This window comes from Capsicum annuum, chromosome 10, assembly GCF_002878395.1.
Source record: "Capsicum annuum cultivar UCD-10X-F1 chromosome 10, UCD10Xv1.1, whole genome shotgun sequence".
Taxonomy (NCBI): domain Eukaryota; kingdom Viridiplantae; phylum Streptophyta; class Magnoliopsida; order Solanales; family Solanaceae; genus Capsicum; species Capsicum annuum.
In genome coordinates, this window is record NC_061120.1 from 117,263,191 (window position 1) to 117,283,373 (window position 20,183).

Below are 20,183 nucleotides of genomic sequence, written 5' to 3' on the forward strand. Positions count from 1 at the left end.
GCATTTTTTTTTTCAGAAGTTGAACCCCAGATAAAGTTTCTTTGGGTTCTTTCACAAAGATTGAGAATTGTACTAGGGATAGAGATGTATTGCATGATATGAGTGGGCTTGCTATTGAGGAAGGACTTTGCTAGGGTGGTACTGCTAGCCATATTAAGAAAGTTGGTTTTCTAACCTACCAGTTTATTATTGAGGTTGTCAATAATAAATTGAAAGTCTCTATTGCAGGGCTTCTGATGAAAAATAGGGAACCCAAGGTATTTCCCAAAGTGGTCTCTGGAGTGGATGTTAAGGATGGTAGAGAAATAAGTCTTGGTATTGGAAGAACAATTCCTAGAGAAGACCATCTTGGATTTCAGGTGGTTAAGTTTCTAGCTAGAGAAATTGCTAAAGTGATCAAGGGTTCTCTGGTGATGCAGTTCTTTTGATCTGCCCTGGCCATGAGAACTAGGTCATTAGCAAAGAATAGGTGGGGGGACCCCTTTTACTGAGGGTAATGGTATCCCAGTTAAAGATGTCAATTTCATGATCAACCTTCTAGATAAGAGTTCTATGTACATAATAAAGATGTAGGGGGAAAGAGGGTCCCCTTGCCTTATCCCTTTAGTGGGTTGAAAGAATTTTGTCCTTCCTCTATTGACAAGGATAGATATTGAAGAGAAGGAGATGTATGAAATTATGAGGGAGATTAGATTAGGGGTAATATTGAAGAAGATGAGGGCCTGCTTTATGAAACTCCATTCTATTCTATCAAAAGCTTTTTCAAGGTTAATCTTGAGAATCATATTGCCTTTTTACCAGTCATCTTCCCAAAGTAGGAGATCACCTCTTGGACAATAATGGCATTGTCGTAGGTTCTTCTCTTAGAGATGAACCTAGCTTGGCTTTGAATAATGATATTAGCTAGGTAAGGTTTGAACCTAACAATAATAATTTTGGTAATGATCTTGTATTGAGTATTACAAAGACCAATAGGCCTAAAATTCGTAAGATTGGAAGTATTATGGCATTTAGGGATGAGGCAAAGGTAAATGGTATTAACCTCTTTCTCTATTTTACCAGAGTTGAAGGTGTTCTGGTAGAATTGGATGACATGGAAGCCCACAGTGTCCCAATATTCTTGGAAAAAGAGAGGGTGGATGTTATCAAGGCCAGGGGTTTTTCTGGGTTTAAAAGAGAACACAACCTCCTTGATTTCCTTGGCATTGGGGATGGAGTCAAGGAGAGGGTGATCCTCAGGATCAAGTGACCCTCTAGAAGAGGGGTTCCTTTGAAATCTGAAGTTGGAGTCTTGGTGATCAGTGAAGTAGAGGGAGTTATAGAACCTATGAATGTTCTCTTTGATATCCTTAGGGTCATAAGTCCAATTCCCACTGTCATCTTGTAAGGCTTTGATTTTGTTCTTTTTTCTTCTATTTAAGTTAGAAGTGTGGAAGAATCTAGTATTGGAGTCCCCTTCAGCCAACCAGTTAATCTTAGATTTAATTCTCTAGAATTACTGTTCTCGCTGAAGGATATTGCTAAACTCCCTAGTAAGGTTCGCCTCGAGGTTGCGGAGGAAAGGGATGGAGGGGTAGAAGGGGGACCCTTGGATGCCAGCTAACCTTGCTAAGATTCTTTTCTTCTTATAGAAAATGTTACTAAAGGTGACTTTATTCCAGGAAGTGACATTCTCTTAGAAGGTAGAGATGGCTTCAATAAGGTTGGTGGAGTTAGAGAAAGAATGACTAACCACATTGTGGAAGTCTGGATGGGTACACCACATGGTTTCTAGTCTAAAGATGTTATTACAGCTGTTGTGCTATTTGTAAAGATCAAGCTTAAGGGGGAAATGGTCAGAATGAGTTCTGGGAAGGTGAGTGACAGTTGCCTTAGGGAATAGCTTGATCCAGATATCATTAGTCAGGTATATGTCTAGCCTCTCAAGGATTAAACCTCCTCTATTCCTATATCTTTTATTGGACCAGGTATATCTACTCCCCTTAAAGCCAAGGCCAATAAGGTTGCATTTGTTAATACAATCCTAAAATGCAGAAGACCTAATAGTGCTAATTGGGTTACCTCCAAATTTCTTAGAGGATTTTGGCACTTCATTGAAGTCTCCTGCAATGACCCAGGGGAGGAGGGGTAATGGTAGATGTAAAATCATGCAGGCTATCCCAGAGATTTTTTCTATTCTTAAAGAAGGTGCTAGCATAAATAACAGTAAAATACCAGGAGGAAAAGGAGGAGGGGGGCTACTAACCTTGAAAATGGTATGGATGGACTGGGGGAGATGGTGATCTCCTGGATATTAAGAGTAGTAAAGTCCCACATAATGACTATGCCACTAGAGTTGCCATTAGCAGGAAATTGAATGTAGCTATTGAAGCCAAGGATTTCAGGCATCCCCCTATGGTTTTTTATATGAGTTTCAAGAAGGGCCACGAGGAAAGGTTTGTGGATATTCACTATAGAACTATAATGGCGCTTGAACTTAGGATTGTTGGCCCTCCTAACATTCTATATGATGCAAGTCATCATTAGTTTTTGCTGAAGAAGGGGAGGGGTTATTGCTCAGCATTATCTCTTTCCCTTTGATGGGTGGGGATTTGGTTCCTGTCTTAGCATGTCCTTTCTCTTCCTTGATAAGGGTTTTATTTTGGTAGTGAAGAATATGCTCGGGGCTGGGATCAGAATCTCTAGGTTCATTTTGTGTATCTCTAGAGGAATGAGGATTAATAATATTTCACTGGTAAGGTCCTTAAATACATGAGTGAATGGCCTATCCAGTGTGAGTACCTCTACTTTTGGGACCTTGAGAGTTGCTAAATTTTTTTCCATTTCTCGATTGTTTTCTCTCAGGGCCTCCAAAGTGAGTTTTCTCTCTTCTACTTCCAGAGCCAGAGCTAGTTGAGATGGCTTTTGTTTGCCTGGTGTTTAGGAATTCGTGGGGAAGTTCCTATTTTGTTGGACAAAGAGTAGTCCTGATTCCAGCAGACCTGGTATCTTAGATGGAAGAAAGGGGATACTATTGGTCATTTTCGTCAGTTTCTCTGAAATCAACTTTAGAGAGAAAAAAATGGGGTGTTCTGTCTTACCAGGCTCATAAGGGTGGCCATCCAAACATTTTGTCCATAAGTCAGTAGGCCCTGGTTCAGTCCTCCCATCACCACTTGAGCTAGTTAGTGGGGGTTCTGGATGAGGATTGTGATTTGCTTCCCTTCGAAAGTCATCCTGAGAGGTATCACTTATTGTGATAGACATATTTCCAACCAGGATGTTGGTTGGTGGTCTATCCCAAGTGTTCTGGAGATGAAGGTCATTTAGTTCAGGGTTGGAATTTGGTTTAGATTCTCCATTTTTCTTCGGTTGATTAGTGTTAGAATTGTAGTATGAGGTACCTGTCTTAATACCTTTATGGGTATAATCAGGTTGGGTAGTGACTTCTCGTATCTCCCCATTATTACCCTGTCTGGTAGTATTTAATGCAGGAGTATTGGAAGTAACAGTTAGAGAGTTTTGATTAATGGGACCTTTTTGATCAGATGGGATCACCTCAGGCTTTTAGGTACCGAAGGAAGAGTGAGATTGGAAAGCTCGAGGGATAATGTCCATGTTAGCGCATATGCCGACATTTTTATTATTAAGCCCTTTATTAGGGGTATCTAGGTGCATTGGATCGCGTCCGGTCTGGCCCTTGGAGGCCTTGATTAGGGTATTAGGGCCAGAGTTAACCGACCTTTTCCTAGTACTTTTATTGGGCTCAGTTCTTGTGAGAGGACCATCTATAATGGGCTAAGTACCCGAAGTGGAAGGATTAGTATTAGGAGTGGGGTTCTAAGGAGAACTCGGGTTAGGCCCAATGGGGAGGCCTAAGTTAGCCTGCCTAGCCGGGGCTCCATTATGAGCCTCTACTTCACCGAATTTTGATTCCACCCGACCAAGGGCAGAGTAATGAAGGGATCGAATTTCCAAAAACTTACCTGCATTGAAAATTTTTACCTTGATACTCTGTGATTGTGGCCGTTTACCTTCCGTTGTTGGCATTTTTTTTGTGACCTTCTTCTTGGGGAAGGTTACTATTTGCCATCCGTTTATTGGTGGTGGAGTGAAACTTACCTCTGATTGCTTCGGGTTGAGTTCCTATTGGTGTATGTTTGGGCATGATTGGGTTGTATGTCCTAATCTTCCGCATCCTTTACACAAGAAGCCCTCTACCTCGTATTGGATGATTTGTCGATGGGTTTCAATGATAACTGAGTCTTTGACCGGTGTGCCCATTGGGAATTGCACGCAGATTTGAGCATATCTTCCCAGCAGTGTGGCCGATGTGCAAACATCAATTTTTAGTAGCTTCCTTATTGACTTACTTACCTTCACAGGAATCTGGTTCTGTGGGGAGATGTAGAGGCCGAACCCAGATCACGGTGAATTCCATCGGTGAGTTTGTTGGGATAAAGTTTGGTTCCTATATTCTGATCAAGAGGTAAGCCCCGGATACAAACCATACCACTCCGAGTGACTTTTCTCTGGGATTCCTCTTTGCTAAGCTTGGCGGTATAATAGTCTAATCCCAGATCGATTAGAATGATGGGTTCCTTTAGCTTCTAGAGGTTGTATTCGTGGTTCAATTTCTTCCCCACCAGTTTGACAATGGCTGAGAATTTCCATGGTGAGTATAGTTGAAGTTTTTGTTCTGGTGATAAGCTAATTGCTGCTTCTCCTGAGTGTGGGATTAAGGTTGAATTTGGGATGGATTGCTCCAGATCTTGGTTAGTGAGGGGACTCGTGTTGTCTTCGATGCTGCCCCTTAGTATGCTACTAGATGTTGCTTTATTTCTCTTTGGATCTAGTGGATTCGGTGGTATCGAATCCAGTGGACTAGTCAGTTGAATTGGAGTTATGGTCATACTCTGAGTACAATTATTGGTAGATAGGATTAATTTAGAGAGAAGGGGATCTGTCTCTTTCAAACTAGGCAAAGCACTCGTTAATCTTTATAAAACTTTTAATAGTTTTTTCATTTAATTTTATTTGATTCATGTTGATTTAACACATTCTTTAATGAAATACCAATAATTAAAAATTTAGTTTGCTAAATTAACTTTATTAATTATATTTTAAAAACTTAAATTTTAATACACACACTTTATGTAGTTATTTAGTGATAGTGATAGTACTGTATTAAAAGAAAATGATGAACTTATCTTGATTTCGTAAATCAGACAAGTAAATTTAAATTATTTTTAATAAGATGTTCAAGTAAAATGAAACAAAGGGTACTTCGAAGATTCATTTCAATTATATTTTATGTAAAAATTAATTCACTAAATCATCATAAATATAATTAATAGATGATTTAAATAAACGCAGAGAGTAAAAAGAATTGATTTGTATGATGCAATCAAAATTATAATCCTAACATTAAGCCTAATGTTATTCAGAGCTCAAATTATTTTTAACTAGAAAAAGGATTATAAATCACAATGATCAAAAATATAAAATATTTAAAAACTACAAAAAAATGCAGTTGACTGTCCAAATTCTGTATGTGCCAGATAAATTGAGACGAAAAAGTAACACATGCATATTATTAGGAAAAATGACGTATAAAGTATTATACATAAATTACAACAATTAGTAACTTAAATAACTCTTCAAATTTTATCAATATCACATAAATTGAAACAAAGAATATAACATATATTGAGCCGTGCTAGCACGACTTTTATTCCAGTACATATAAGAAAAATAAATCTGTATATTAGAAAGAGTTAAAAGTGATATTTAATTCAATATAATATATAATTTTCCTGATTATCATAAATAAAAAATTTCATATTTTTATTTTTGTTTAAGTTGTTCAAATAAGTGACTAAATTAAGTTTCTATTTCTCATTAATTAGTACCTATTGATACCCAATTTTTCATCTCCACATTTTATTTGATTGGTCAAGTTTTTTAAATTTCAAATAGAGTGACATGACTATTTGTAAATATCAAAATATTTTTAAAATTATTTTGGTGCTATTTTTCCATTTTATTTGGAAAAGTATCATATTTATTATGTCTTTTTTTATTAATTTGAAAATCAATTCATATGAAAATAAACAAGTGTTTCAATTGGATACATATTTAAAATTATCAATTTAAATTTAACGTCTTAATTACTATAACCAGTCCATTTTTATAAACAAATATTTTTCTATTTAAGATTGAGAAGCTTAATTAATTAATTAGATAATTAATTCGTCTCAATTTCATTTCAAATTGGTTTATTTTCAAAAGCAATTAAGCGCTGAAACATTTGGTTACAATTGAAATGTTATAGGCTGTTTTGTAAGTTCAATTGTGCCATCTTTTAAATTCCTAAATAACCTTCCTGAGAAATCTTTTGGAAAAACTATATATAGTAGCATACTTAAGTATTAAATTACAAAAAATAGCAACACTTTATCCTAATTACATTATGTAGCATCTGTAACATTATTTTAAGTGGTCCCCTACTTTTTGTCTGCTAAGAAAGTTACTGTGCTAAAATCCCCCTTTTCACGCCATTCTTATTTCTCTTTCCTTAATTTAAAATTTTTATTCCTTTTTTTCGCTATTAACGATCGCTCTCGCTTCAAATTTTGCTCCTTTTGCATGATTCTAGCACGATCTATGATAAAGATTTACTTCTTCTATTTCAGGTAACTATTAATCGCATATTACATGTTAGCAGTTCCTTTTTTTTCTACTGTAATTCAACTGAAAATTAGATTTTAAGGATTTTATGTTTTAATGAATGAACATACAACAAAAACACCAACAAATAGGGGTATACGGAATATGAATGTAGAGTTTGATTATGCACAATCTTTTAGTCTTGGGTTAACTCAAGAAGATTTAGTTAAAGTTGTTGTAAATCCTGTACAGTTGAAGCAATCTGGGAGATCGAAGGAGATTAGGTCGAAGTTTGCAATGATCCGGTGAAGATGAGTGAAATTTTGAAAAAAAAAAGGGTTGAAGAAAATTCCTTCTCCAAAGGAGCAAGAAATTTAAAAATGGTATGAAAAGAAAAGAAAAGTTGAAGAAATTGAAGATGATGTTCAGAAATCTTTTGAAGATGGTGTTCAGAAATCTTATGTTGATGATTCTGAAGAAGATAGTGAGGATGAGGTATTTTTTTTATTTGTCAATGTATTTTTTGACTGTTAAGTATTGTGTTGTTCTAAATAGGGCAATAAAAATATTATCAAAGTTGGGAGTTATATATATTTTTTCAAGTAGTTAATATGTATTTTATGTTCTGATGATATTTAGGAATTTTAGAAAGCTGATTTGTGAAGATGATAGTATAATTGTCAAAATATATTGTTATATTAACTACTCATGAATAGTATTTCACTATATATATTTTTAGTATAATTGATATGTATTTTTCAGTATCGGTTTTGGTATGATCAAAATACATATGCATGTTATATGTATTTTTGACTGCTTTAATTTTTTCTGTAGTTTAACTACTCATGAACACTCTATTGGCAATATGTATTTTTAGTATAATTGATATGTATTTTTCAGTATTGGTTGCAGTTTTGGTATGATCAAAATACATATGCATGTTATATGTATTTTTTGAGTGCTTTAATCTTTTATTTTTTTGGTTTAACTACTCATGAACTGTCTATTGGCTATATGTATCTTTAGTATAATTGATATGTATTTTTCAGTATTGATTGCATTTTTTGTTTGCTTAAAATACATATGCTTGTTTATATGAATTTTTTTCTTATCCGGTTGTTCTTGCTCAGATCAAGAAATTAGCTGAGATTATTCTTTTGTGTCTCCAAGCTTATAATTTCTACAATAAGAAAGGAATTGATCTTCAAAACCATCCAAGATACAAAGACAAAGATTGCTCAGATGTGTTTGATGTGATATTTGAAGAGAATTTGCCTCAACAACCAAGTGAAAGCTTATAAGTTTTTAATTTACATATACCAAAATTGAATGTTTGTACAAAATATATTTTACTTATAAATAAATATTTTTTTTCCTTATTTTTGTAGGGATTGTGGACTCTTTATGGTTACATATGCAGAGTGCCTTCCTTATGGTCACAAAGTTATTGCGACTGAGTTCGATCCCAACGTACTCCGTACAATATATGTTGTACTTTTGTGGACTATGAGATTCGAAAAGAAGAAGCAAATGCTCGTAGTGATGTCGAAGCACCCTTGAGGCCTGCAAGGCAAAGTAGAATAACTAGTGTTACTGAAATTTTTGATGTATGATGGTTGATGGATTTATTACTTTGTATAGTTAGAGAAATTGGTGTATAAATGTAGGTTCTGATTGTACAAACTAATTTTTATGTTTTGAAGTGGTTCTAATTGTAAGTTATAATAGTACTTATTTTTGAACTGAATGAAATTAATTCTGTTTTGAATTGAGTCTAATTTTGATTTGAATTAAAGTTTAATTTGAGTATTTTATGTAGTTATATATTTACTGTGAGATTTAGTTAAAAAATACATATGTAGTAGTGTTCATATTATGCTTAAAAATACATATGCAGTATAAATCAAAAGTTTTTATCCTAAAAATACATATGCAGTGTTAAGATTAAGCATTTTTAAAAATACCTCTGGACCATACCTAACACTATATTTTTTTAATATGTTTTCATTTACTATCAATATAAATGCGAATTTGAATTAAATATAAACTTGTATTTTTTATGAAGTTATATTTTGTATTGTGAGATTTTAGTTATAAAATACATATGCAGTGTTGATATTTTGCTTAAAAATATATATGCATTATACATCAAATGTATTTACCCTAAAAATACATATGCAATGTTAAAATTAAGCATTTCAAAAATATTCCTTGATCATAACTAATATATATTTTAATATGTGCTCATTTATTATTATTATAAATGAGAATTTGAATTAAAGATAAATTTGAGTTTTTTATGCAGTTCTAGATTTTATTGTGAGATTTTAGTTACAAAAGATACATATGCAGTGTTGATATTTTGCTTTAAAATACATATGGATTATGCATCAAAATATTTTTAGCATAAAAATACACATGCTGTGTTGATATTTTGCTTAAAAATACATATGCATTATACATTAAATGTATTTACCCTAAAAATACATATGTACTGTTGATATTTTGCTTAAAAATACATATGCATTTTACATCAAATGTATTTTCCCTAAAAATACATATACCGTATTAAAAGTAAGCATTTCAAAAATTCACCTTGATCATAACTAATATATAGTTTAATATTTTTTCATTTATTATCATTATAAATTGGAATTTGAATTACAGTTGAAGTTGTGATGTGGGTCGGAGATAATCATCTCAACCGTATCCATCTCAAATACATCTAATGCTGTAGTTTCTTCAGAAACTACCAAAGATCCTTCGTTGTATGCTCTTAATACTGCTTGAACATTGTCACAGCTGACTCTTCTTTCAACAACACACACAGATGAACTTGCATAGTTGCTCCCAACAACTTTCTCCAAAATGCTTACATATAAAGGAAGACAATTCATGTCTTATGTCAATTTTTTCTTCAACATGAAAACCTTTAAACCCATATCATTGTGTATTTATATTTTTCCTATATTACCAGTGATTTGATATTCCGCTAGAATACCTTTGCTGGTTAAGTCCACATTTAAATATGATGCCAAAACATCATTTAGCTCAATGAATGATGATGTTGTGCTCAAAAGTATAGCACCAGTGACGTAATCTTCGTAGTTTTTTTCATACGTCCACCTACTAGAGTGCTTCACAAGAACTGGTATGCTTCCCATTTCTACATGATTTAACCAAAAATAAATAAATATACATATTTGTCATATGCCACTTGTTACATCATACACTTATCAGTTTTAAGTGCAAACAAATTTACACAGCCAACATCTCCATTACAAACAATCAAAAGTTTGCAACCAAATATAGAAACTACTAATTCGAACACAAGTAAAATAGATATAAAAGATATTTTCATATACACTTTTCAGCTTTAAGTGCAAACAAAGTTCCACAGCATATGTATATTTAGGCTAAAAATTTATGCATTGTTTTGAAACTACTGTTGATTTTGAAAAAGATTCAGTCGAATTTGATTCAACAACAATGGTTGAATTTCAAAAACACGGTTGGATTAGTACAAATTACTCAGAAAAATATTCAACAAATTTTAATTTTTCTTTTTTTTTTCGGATGAACTTGTTAATAGAAAAAAATTGAAATTGAAATTTTGTTTAGTAATGCCAACATATAGCGGAAATCACATTTTTTTAAGAGGTTTAAATGGAAAAGGAATCTATAAATTTAATTTATTGGTAATTATAACATATTTAACTCAACCAATTTCAGTTAATTAAGGGCAATAAATATGTTGTATATGTATTTTTATAGTAACAGTTTTTAAAAATACAAAATACAAGTTGCTACAAAATGTAATTATGAAACTGTTGCTATAAAACTAATAATTAGGGTATTAACTATGCTATTTTTGAATTTTGACCAAACTTTTTCTGGCCAATTGAGCAGCCCAACAGAAAAGAAATTGACAAGCTCAAATCTAGCTAACCTGGCCCACGAAGCTTTAAACGAACCAATTCTCGTTTCTGTCCATTCTCATCCAAATAAAATTAACGAAAAAGGGTCTAAATGGCCTTCAACTATATAAAATAGTGTGAAAGTATCCTTCATCTACCTATTGGGTCTGAAATATTCATCCCGTCTACCTATTGAGTTGTTTTGCCCTTTTATTTAACAGATCAACTTGACCGCACTTTATTAATGATGTATCTTTTTCTAATTGGCCGACTAATAATTAATTTTTCCTCTAAAATCCCAACCCACCCAAACCTAATACCCTATATAATAATAACCTGATCCCACCCAAACCTAATAACCTAAAAAAAACCCAAGTCAATCACTAGTCACATTTTTTTCTCCATTTTTCTCTTTTCTTTTTCTGCGCCATTTTTCAATGAAAGCATAGACGGCTAGAATAAAATTCTTGAATATCTCATACCATAAGAGTAATTTTACTCATTTTCAAGAATTTCTTTCTTTTTAGTATTTTCAATTAGGGTTTTCTTTTTGTTTTTTAATATTATTGCAATTTTATGTATATTGATATTGCTATGTTGTTTTATGTATCAAATGTTTGTTGTTGTCACTTTTTAAAGTAGCATAACTTTTATGCTTTCATTTACTTTTCTCGAATTAGAATTTTTTTTATAGTGTTTTCTTAAATAAGAGATTTATTTTTTCAATAGTTATTTTGTGTATTTTTCTTTATCTTTCACAATTTTATGGGTGACTGTTAGGTATGCCATAGTTTGGTGTATTTATGGATGTTAGGTATGTCATATTTTTATCAAAAAGTGATCTTTTTATATTTATTTTTGGTATTGCATCCTTTATCATTGGCTTGACATAAAATATTGAAAGATTTTTTATTTTTTTATTTTCTTTATTGATTTCTGGTAACACTTTCTCTTTGTTTTATGTTTGTCATGTGACCTCTTTAAATATTGATTGAAAAGGTTGATGTGGTCTTTAACTATGGAGAAAAGTGAGTCCTTATTCTGCAACTTATCTAATTAAAAAACTGACTTATATATGAGAATCGTATGATCTAGATTTTCTCTCATATATAGATTTATGTTCAAAGTATATTGAAAAGTTAGATTTTAGATAGGTGAAACAGTTGTTATGTATAGGGCTATTTGGTGGCCATTATTTAGTTGAGGGTGATACAGAAATTAGAAATTTATAAATGGCATTGTCGATTTAGTCAGATCTGTTTAAACTTCAACTATTTACTGTTGACGAGGGTAAAAATATCATCCCAGCTCTTGACATTAGTCAACATAATAGACCTTTTCGTGCAACAGTAGTGCAGTAACTGATGGTGAATCAAGTGAGGAAGTAAAGAATAAAAATGAGCATGTAGATAGTGACTACAATAGTGATGAGTTAGAATTTCTTGAAAGGGAAAAGAAAAGAAAAGAAAAGTCAATGAGAGTCTAAATAACTTCTTAGAGTTGAAAAAGGGAATGAGCTTTAAGGATCTTGATAAAGAAAAAATATTTTTGAGCTTTTACTCAATTGTTATGAAGAGGGGCCTTAAAGTTGCTAAGAATGACCATACTAGAGTTAGATATAGGTGTGATGTTAGTTGTCTTTTTGTATGTCAGATATCAAAAGTTGGTAAAGGTCAAGGATTTGAAATTAAAATCTTGGAAATGGAACATACATGTCAGGCATGCTTTAAGAATAAAAGATCTACGCAACAAAATTTAGCACACTATTTCAAGAACAAAGTTTAGAATAGCCCATATTACAAGGTGACAGATATGAGAAAGCATATGGAGGACAAATTTCTACTTAATGTTAGTTATTAAAAAATGAAGAGGATTAAGAAAAATATATTAGAGAAATTGGAGGGTAGCTTTATTGATGATTTCAATAAGTTGGGTATGCTCAAGAATTGAAGGATACCAATCCTGGTTCTGATGTGGTGCTAAACATATCTAAAGATGCGTTGGAACAAGGTCAAAGAAGATTTTTAAGAATGTATATGTTCTTTGAAGCTTTAAAAAGTGGTTTGAGACCATTTATAAGGATGGATGGGACATTTTTAAAGGGAATATTTAAGAAAATTTTACTGGTTGCCTTTGGACAAGATTCAATAAAATACTTCTATCCACTTGCTTGGGTAGTTGTTGATAGAGAAGCATCTAGAACATGGAAGGGGTTCATTGAGTTTTTGAGAAATTTATTAGGTTTGGTAGATAGCGAAGGGCTGACACTTATGTCTGATATGCAAAAGGTAATTATCTGTCACTTTCATTATTTTTTTCATTTTTATTTTGTATACACTTGTTGTGTTGATTGTTTCAATATTTCAGGGGTTGATTGATGTTGTTGGTCAATTGCTTCTAGTAGCACACACAAATGGCATGTAAGACATATGGAAGCCAATTGGGCCAAGATTTGGAGAGGTGGAGAGATGAAAAAGTTAATGTGGCTGTCTGCTTGGAGTACCTATGTAGAAGAATTTGAAAATCAACTGAAAAGCATGAGTTCTGTGTTTGAACAAGCAGTCAAAGATCTATTATGGTACAATGTGCAAAAACTTCACATGCGAAAATAATTTCACAGAGATTCAAAAAATGGATTTTGGCTGCAAGGGCAAAGCCAATAGTTAATATGTTAGAAGATATCAGAATCAAGGTATTGCCTTTATTTTTAGTCTTATGTTATATCAATGCCAAATATCTTACTGTTAATGTTTTGTATAGGTTATGGGTAGGTTGAATGATCTTAAAGAGCAGGGTGAAATTGGAGGGAAGAATTTTGTTCATATGCCATGGAGTTGTATAATGATTTTAAAATCATTGCACAAGGTTGTCATGTTTAAGCTAATGGAGACTTAGGATATAAGGTGGCTGGGGGTATTTATAGACATATTGTGAGTCTTGATAGTAAGAGATGCACATGTAGGATATGAAATTTGACAGGAATACCATGTTGTCATACTATTAAAGCTTTTCAACATGATAAACAAGAACCAGAGGATGAGATACACCAGTGGTATTCAAAAAAGACTTATATGTTGCTGTACCAACATAAAATACAACCAATTAGGGGTGAGAAATTTGGGAAAGTTCATCCTTCACGTGCTATAGAACCACCAAAAATACTTAAAATGGTTGGTAGACAAAACTTTTAAGAGTAAGAAAGAAAAAATAAGGCAAAGAAGAGAGAGGGATTGTGGTCAAAAAGTAAAAAGGAGTTGAAAATGACATGTGGCCGCTACAATGCAACAAGTCACAATGTAAGGAAATATCCTACAATAAGTTCCCTGTTCCTTAGTTAGTCATTATTTACACTGTTGCCAATTTAATTGTATAGTCACTTTGCCAAATTTTGTAGCTTCAAAGAAGAGTAGAAGTTCTCCAAGATGTGCCATCGTCAGCACTCCAATCTAGTGAAGAATTCATCTTTATGCCAACTCCTAGATTTTCTACATCTTATCTTCAACAAATAATCCCACCAATTGATAAATTACTAGTTTTTCAAACAAGAAGAGGAAAGCCAGAGATAAATCTATTTCCCCTTCAAAGAGGTCTGTGAAAAATAATATTGCTACTGCTAGCATAGTTCAGAAGCCTATTGCACTTTCAAGAGAACTTGTTGCTAAATATGAAACTTAATATGATCTTGAAGGTGAGGATTATCAGCCCTTGTATAGGCCTAGGTGATCTTAGGTGAATTTATGCACCTAAGTATTATTATCTCGCCTTAATTAGCCTAGTTTTGAGGACTTCTCATGTGCGTAATGAGTTAGTATTCATATAATCAAGAATATATGTGTTAAAAAAACATATTTATAGTGTTTAAAACAAGTTGGAAAGCAAAATATTCATTTAGAATTTAGATGACAAAACTAGTATTGTTAGCTTGAACTATGTGTTGTTCTAGTTCATCTCAATGAATTCTATTGTGTTCTGAGTTATAATTCATGGTGTTTTATGTTATATTAATATTGGAGAGATGATAAAATTGATAATGGGATGATATGCAAGCTTAAATTGAAGAGGAAAAGCAACCACAAAGTAAGGAACTTAATGCCAAATAGATGGAGTTCGCTTGGGTGAAATCTAGAAAATTTAAGCACAAGGGCGTGTCACATCCTTGGATCTCCATGATGAGGGAATGACAAACCCTTAGTCATAAATAAAAATGGCAAATTCTAGTGAGACTCCATGATAGGGGCGTGCCACACCCTTATCGCGGTAAGTAAAAAACGTGGCACGCTCATGTGTCAAAATCGACCACTTGTTTCCCATTATAAATTGAACACTTGGAATATATTGTAAACACCTTGGATGACCTTTGGGGATTTAAATACACTTGAGGAGTCTTCTCTTAGGTTTTTTATCCTTTTCTTTAGTTTACTTTTGGATTATGAACATGAATTCCTTAATTGTGATTCTTTATAATTCCATGAGTGGCTGAACACCCTTATCTGGGGATGAGGATAATAACATGAGTACTTAAGATTGTAACTAAGTTAGTTTGTGTTTGCTACAATTACTGGTTGCTTATATCCTTGTTTTTTCTATTCTACAGATTTGCGACCCTTAGGATAAACACATATTTCTGTCGGGAGCCCGAAAAAAAGAATGATAGAATAGAACATGGGATGTATGGGATGGGATCATGCTAATTCAAGGGAATAAAGTTATAATTTAAGTTTAGGATAGGAATATACCTAATTTGCGCTCTTTGATTCATATACGAGAAAACATACAAATTCATTTAGCTTAGTTCTTACATCCTTGCTCAATGATGTAGTTGTGAGGCTAAGTTAGATAGTTGATTAGAGGCTAGGAAGATCATAATCATGTTATCAACCTCGTGAATCAACAACCAAGATAATTAACTAAACCAAGGAAATTATATAGCTAAGTAGGACTGTTCGTAGTGCCTTAACCCTGGGTTTCTCCCCATTATTGTTCAAGTAATTTACATTACCACATTGTGCACCTTTGCTCTTAGTTATCAATTCCCAAATATTTTGGTTACTTTTGCATTCGTTTAATCATCATAGTGAACTAGAATTAGATATTTATTAAGCACAAGTCCTTCAGGGATCGATACTTGGCTTTCATTGGCCATTTTACTACTTGGTTAATCATGTGCACTTGTGTGTGTGTGTGCTTAGGCACAATAAGTTTTTGGCGTTATTTCCAGGGACTTGTAAATTGACAATTGTCTTAGTTTTAGTTTTTCTATTTTATTTCTCAAGTGCTAACAACTTGATCTTAGCTTCTGAATTTACAGGTTTAAGTCTGAAAAACAAATAAACTAGTAAGGTAAAGGGATTTGGTTGACCCATATTTTTAAACTGAGCTCTAGTTGAGGAGAGAAACCATACTTCTCTATCGGATACCTCAAATTCAATGAGAGAAAGCTATTCTTGCACCTATGGTTAATGATCCACCACCCTGCAGGATAGTTCACAAAGTGACAGTTCCACTTGCAATTAATATTACCTCCACCATCTTCAGAATTAAACCTGGACATAGATTCGAGCTCAAATAGAACATGGTGCAACTTTTGCACAGCAGTAGACAGTTCACAGACTTGTCATATGAGGATCCACAAGTCCATTTGCAGAACTTTTTAGTTATTAGTGACATATTTATCCCCACTAGATCCTCTATAGATTATATGAAGCTTAACTTCTTACGCTTCTCACTTTTGGGGGAAGCAAAGAAATGGTTGAAGGCAGAACCTTCAAACTCTATCACTACGTGAGATGATCTAGCAAAGAAAATCCTCATTCGATTCTTTCCATCCAGCAAGACTGCAAGGTTACATAGTGAAATTTTTAGCTTTAAACAGAAGAAAAATGAGAATTTATATCATACATGAGAGAGGTTCTGATGTGCTATAGAAATATAGCACTTTCGACACTTAAAACTATGAAAATATGCAAGTTTTTGTGGTTGTTTTACTAGATATAATGCTTTTTGGGTATATTTTGTAGGAAATCATGTCTTGGATGCTAAGTTCATGTAAAAAAAGAAAAAAAGGTGTTTTTCCTACTTTTAAGAGCAATTATGGATGTTTGAGACACTTTTTATATTATTCGTGATCAAATCATGTTCGAAAATTGAAGAAGAGTTGAAAAGATGACTCCCTACACTTGCTAAGTCAACATGCGGACCACATGTAGCACTTATGGACCGCATGTGGGCAAAGAAAGTGTCAGAAGGATAAAATCCCGAGAGCTGACTTGTAGGAAATTTTGGTCTGGCACTTGCGGTCTCCACTTGCGCCCTCCCTGTAGGTCGCAAGTACTAGTCACCCTAAGGATTGGGCGCAAGTAGGGACCATAAGTGGCCATCAATTTTTTTTCTCCTATTTCGTCCAAGATTTGATTTTAAGGTTTTCTCATGTACTATAAATATCCCTTATGTGTTTTTAGTAGAAGTTATGCAGTCTTGATACTTACAAATATATTTTGATTATAAGATCTGACTTTGATCTTGGAATTCTCTTGTATTGATTTTAGTTAATTAATTCAGTTACAGTTTTGGGTTTTCAACTTCTTATTATTGTGATTTAATCGGTGTTTTCAATCATGAATATTATTGATTACTTCACAAGCATGAGCGGCTAAAAACCCATAGCTAAGGTTGTGGAAACTCTGACGAATTGATGAAGTAGGGGAAGCTCTATTGTTGTTCTAAACCGATACCCATATATGCATTATATTATCTTCACTTTAATAGTTATTTTAGTGGTGGACAACATTAAGATCCTACCTAGATATTTCTACTTACTCTAAAAGAGGAGTAGTGACTAGGAAAAAATAATTACAACAATAATTTGAAGTTTAACTGTCGATTCATGCTACTAGGTATTATCTAATTAATATTGTTAGAAATCATCTAATAACTAGACACACAAAAAGTATAGTTAATTGGGATCAAAGTTAAAGGTGAAATCAATCTACTCATCCAAAAAACTGTAGATAGTACATAACTTATCAGATTCTACATGCAAGGTATCAGGTTGGTTCAACAAAGTACGATAAGACTATGGAGTTGTGAAGCCAGAGGGAACACAATCCTAGTGTTCACCAACGCTGATTATGACTGAAGTTGATATTTGCTACTTGTTCAATATTGCTATTCAAATCCCCTCATTTACTTTTTTAGTTTTGCCAGTTGATTACAATATCTGAGATTCACAAGTCTACATATTCCCTTAGAATTTGATCCCAGCCTTTATTAGGTTACTATATTTGACATCGACTACAAGAATCTTTAGAGTGGAAGTGTAGCTTGGGCGCTATCAAATTTTGGCGTTGTTGCTAGGGAATACGGTGTTAAGTTGTGAATTAAAGTTTTTGTAGTTTTTGGGTTTTATTTTTGTTTTTGTTCTTAGTTGGGTATATGCCGGTGTATTCCTAGCATATGGAGTAGAAGCAATCCCTTACTCCTACTGAATCCGAATCTAGAGAGGATCCTACATACACCTAGTAGGATGATAGAGCCGAAGAGAGATAATCTTCCTAAAAGAGTTTATGATGATGTTTCTTCCTTTCTTCTGAAGGAGTTTAGGATATTATTGACCAACAGACAGAGGTGCTATTAGCACAAGCTACTAACTAGAGGAGGGAAGAAAAATCTCATTACTTAGCTTAGGAGGTAGAGCTAGTTGTGCATTAACCTAAAGTAGACCACCGAGCAATACTTGCTAGAAACCAAAATAGAGTTTAAGGTGGCTGAGCCCATGTGATCCCAACATACTGGTACTTGCAGCCATGAAAGGATGAAGAGGATCTAGGGTATGTTGAGCCGATAGAGTCTAGTGCCATTATTCCTCCTATTTTACCCCGAGGTATTTAGTTTAATATATCGAGTGATATGATCTAACTCTTATACATGAAGGGTGTGTTTATCAGGTTGCCTACAGATGATGCAAACATGCATCTAGCCAATTTTACTAGAATTTGCACTTTATATACATATCCAGGGGTGAATCAGGAAACTCTTAGAATGAGGTTGTTCTCCATTTCACTTATAGGAGAAGCATCATTATGGTTAGGGGAACTTCTAAAAGGATCTATCACTACATGAAATAAGTTGCACAGACAATTCTTAAATAGGTTCTTTCTTTCATCCAAGATGTTGCAGCTTTTGGATGAGATCTATAATTTCAGGTAACTGCAGTCTGAGTCCATGTATGGGTTTTAGTTCAGGATCAAGAAGAAGTTGAGTATGGTGCCCAACTATTGGATTTTAGGGATGGACTTATTGAAGTTATTCTATAGAGCCCTGACCATCAATTCCAGAGCCATGATAGATACTATCTCTGGAGGAGATTTTATCGGATTACCCTGGGAGGTAACTTCTGATATTCTAGACCAGATATCTCTCACTAATCAAGGGTGGCAAACTCGAGAGGCAGAGAGGGGTTCTGGCACTTACATCATTGGAGCTGCTAGTGACCAGAGAGTATCTAATGATTCTATAGCACAAGAAATTATGCTACTAAGGACTGATATTAGGTTGATGGAATAGTAGTTCACGATTGTGAATTCCAAGAAAGTTCATGAAGTATAAGCACAGGGTGCATATTCTAGAGCTTATGAGTCTGCATTTAAAGAGGAGGCTAGGTATTCGGATCGTCATTTGGAGGGTTTTCAAGCCTAAGGGAAAGAAAACTAAGGTTGAAAATACTATGATGACAAATATAGAGACCACAGTAGGGACGAAGAAGGTGATTGGATATGGGGAGATGATTATAAGGAGAAGGGAGACAAGTATATTTTGCCTGGCAGATGAGATACTGAATCAAGAATGAAAGAAATGTTGTCTAAGCTGGTGAAGGGTCAAAAAAATTAGGAGAACAACCTTAAGGAGATTAAGGTTGACATTTTAGGGTTGACCTAGAAGGTGGAGTTTCATGCCACTGCTATTAAGTAGTTGGAGCACCAGTTTGGGCAAATGTCAGCTATGATCAAATAGAAATAGCTTGTTACTCTACCGAGTAAAAAAGTTCAGAGTCCACCAGCTATAAGTCATTGTCTAACTATCATCCCTAATTGTGGTTTCACTACTAATGATCACCCTTTACCTACAATTAAGGAGATAAAGACTGAGAACACTGAGAGCGATGAAACACCTGAGGCAAATTATGAGAAGTCGACATGGGGTGATGATTATTTTAAGTATGATAGTGGTGAGAATTGGGTTGTCTAGACCAATGATCATGTGTACCCTTATAGTGTGACTTGTTCCTTACAGTTAGTAGAAACGAAGGAGGATCCTGGAGCAGTGATACGATCCAAATGGCCAACTTAGATTTTGATGACATCTTTGGAGGCCAACACATAGATACTCAAGACTTAGTCACCTCGAGTATACAAGAACAAGAATGGAGGACTGGTTTTGAGCATTCCATTAAGAAAGGCCATGTATGAAAGATTTCTTGAAGTATTAAAGACTTGAGGACTCATGATTTTGGACCATACTTAATGGCTCATGATTTTTGGAGTATTGAAGAGCCTTAAAACACTCAAAAATTGCCACTCTACTTAAGGGTGTTTTTGTTATTTTGTGCCCTTTCCTTACACT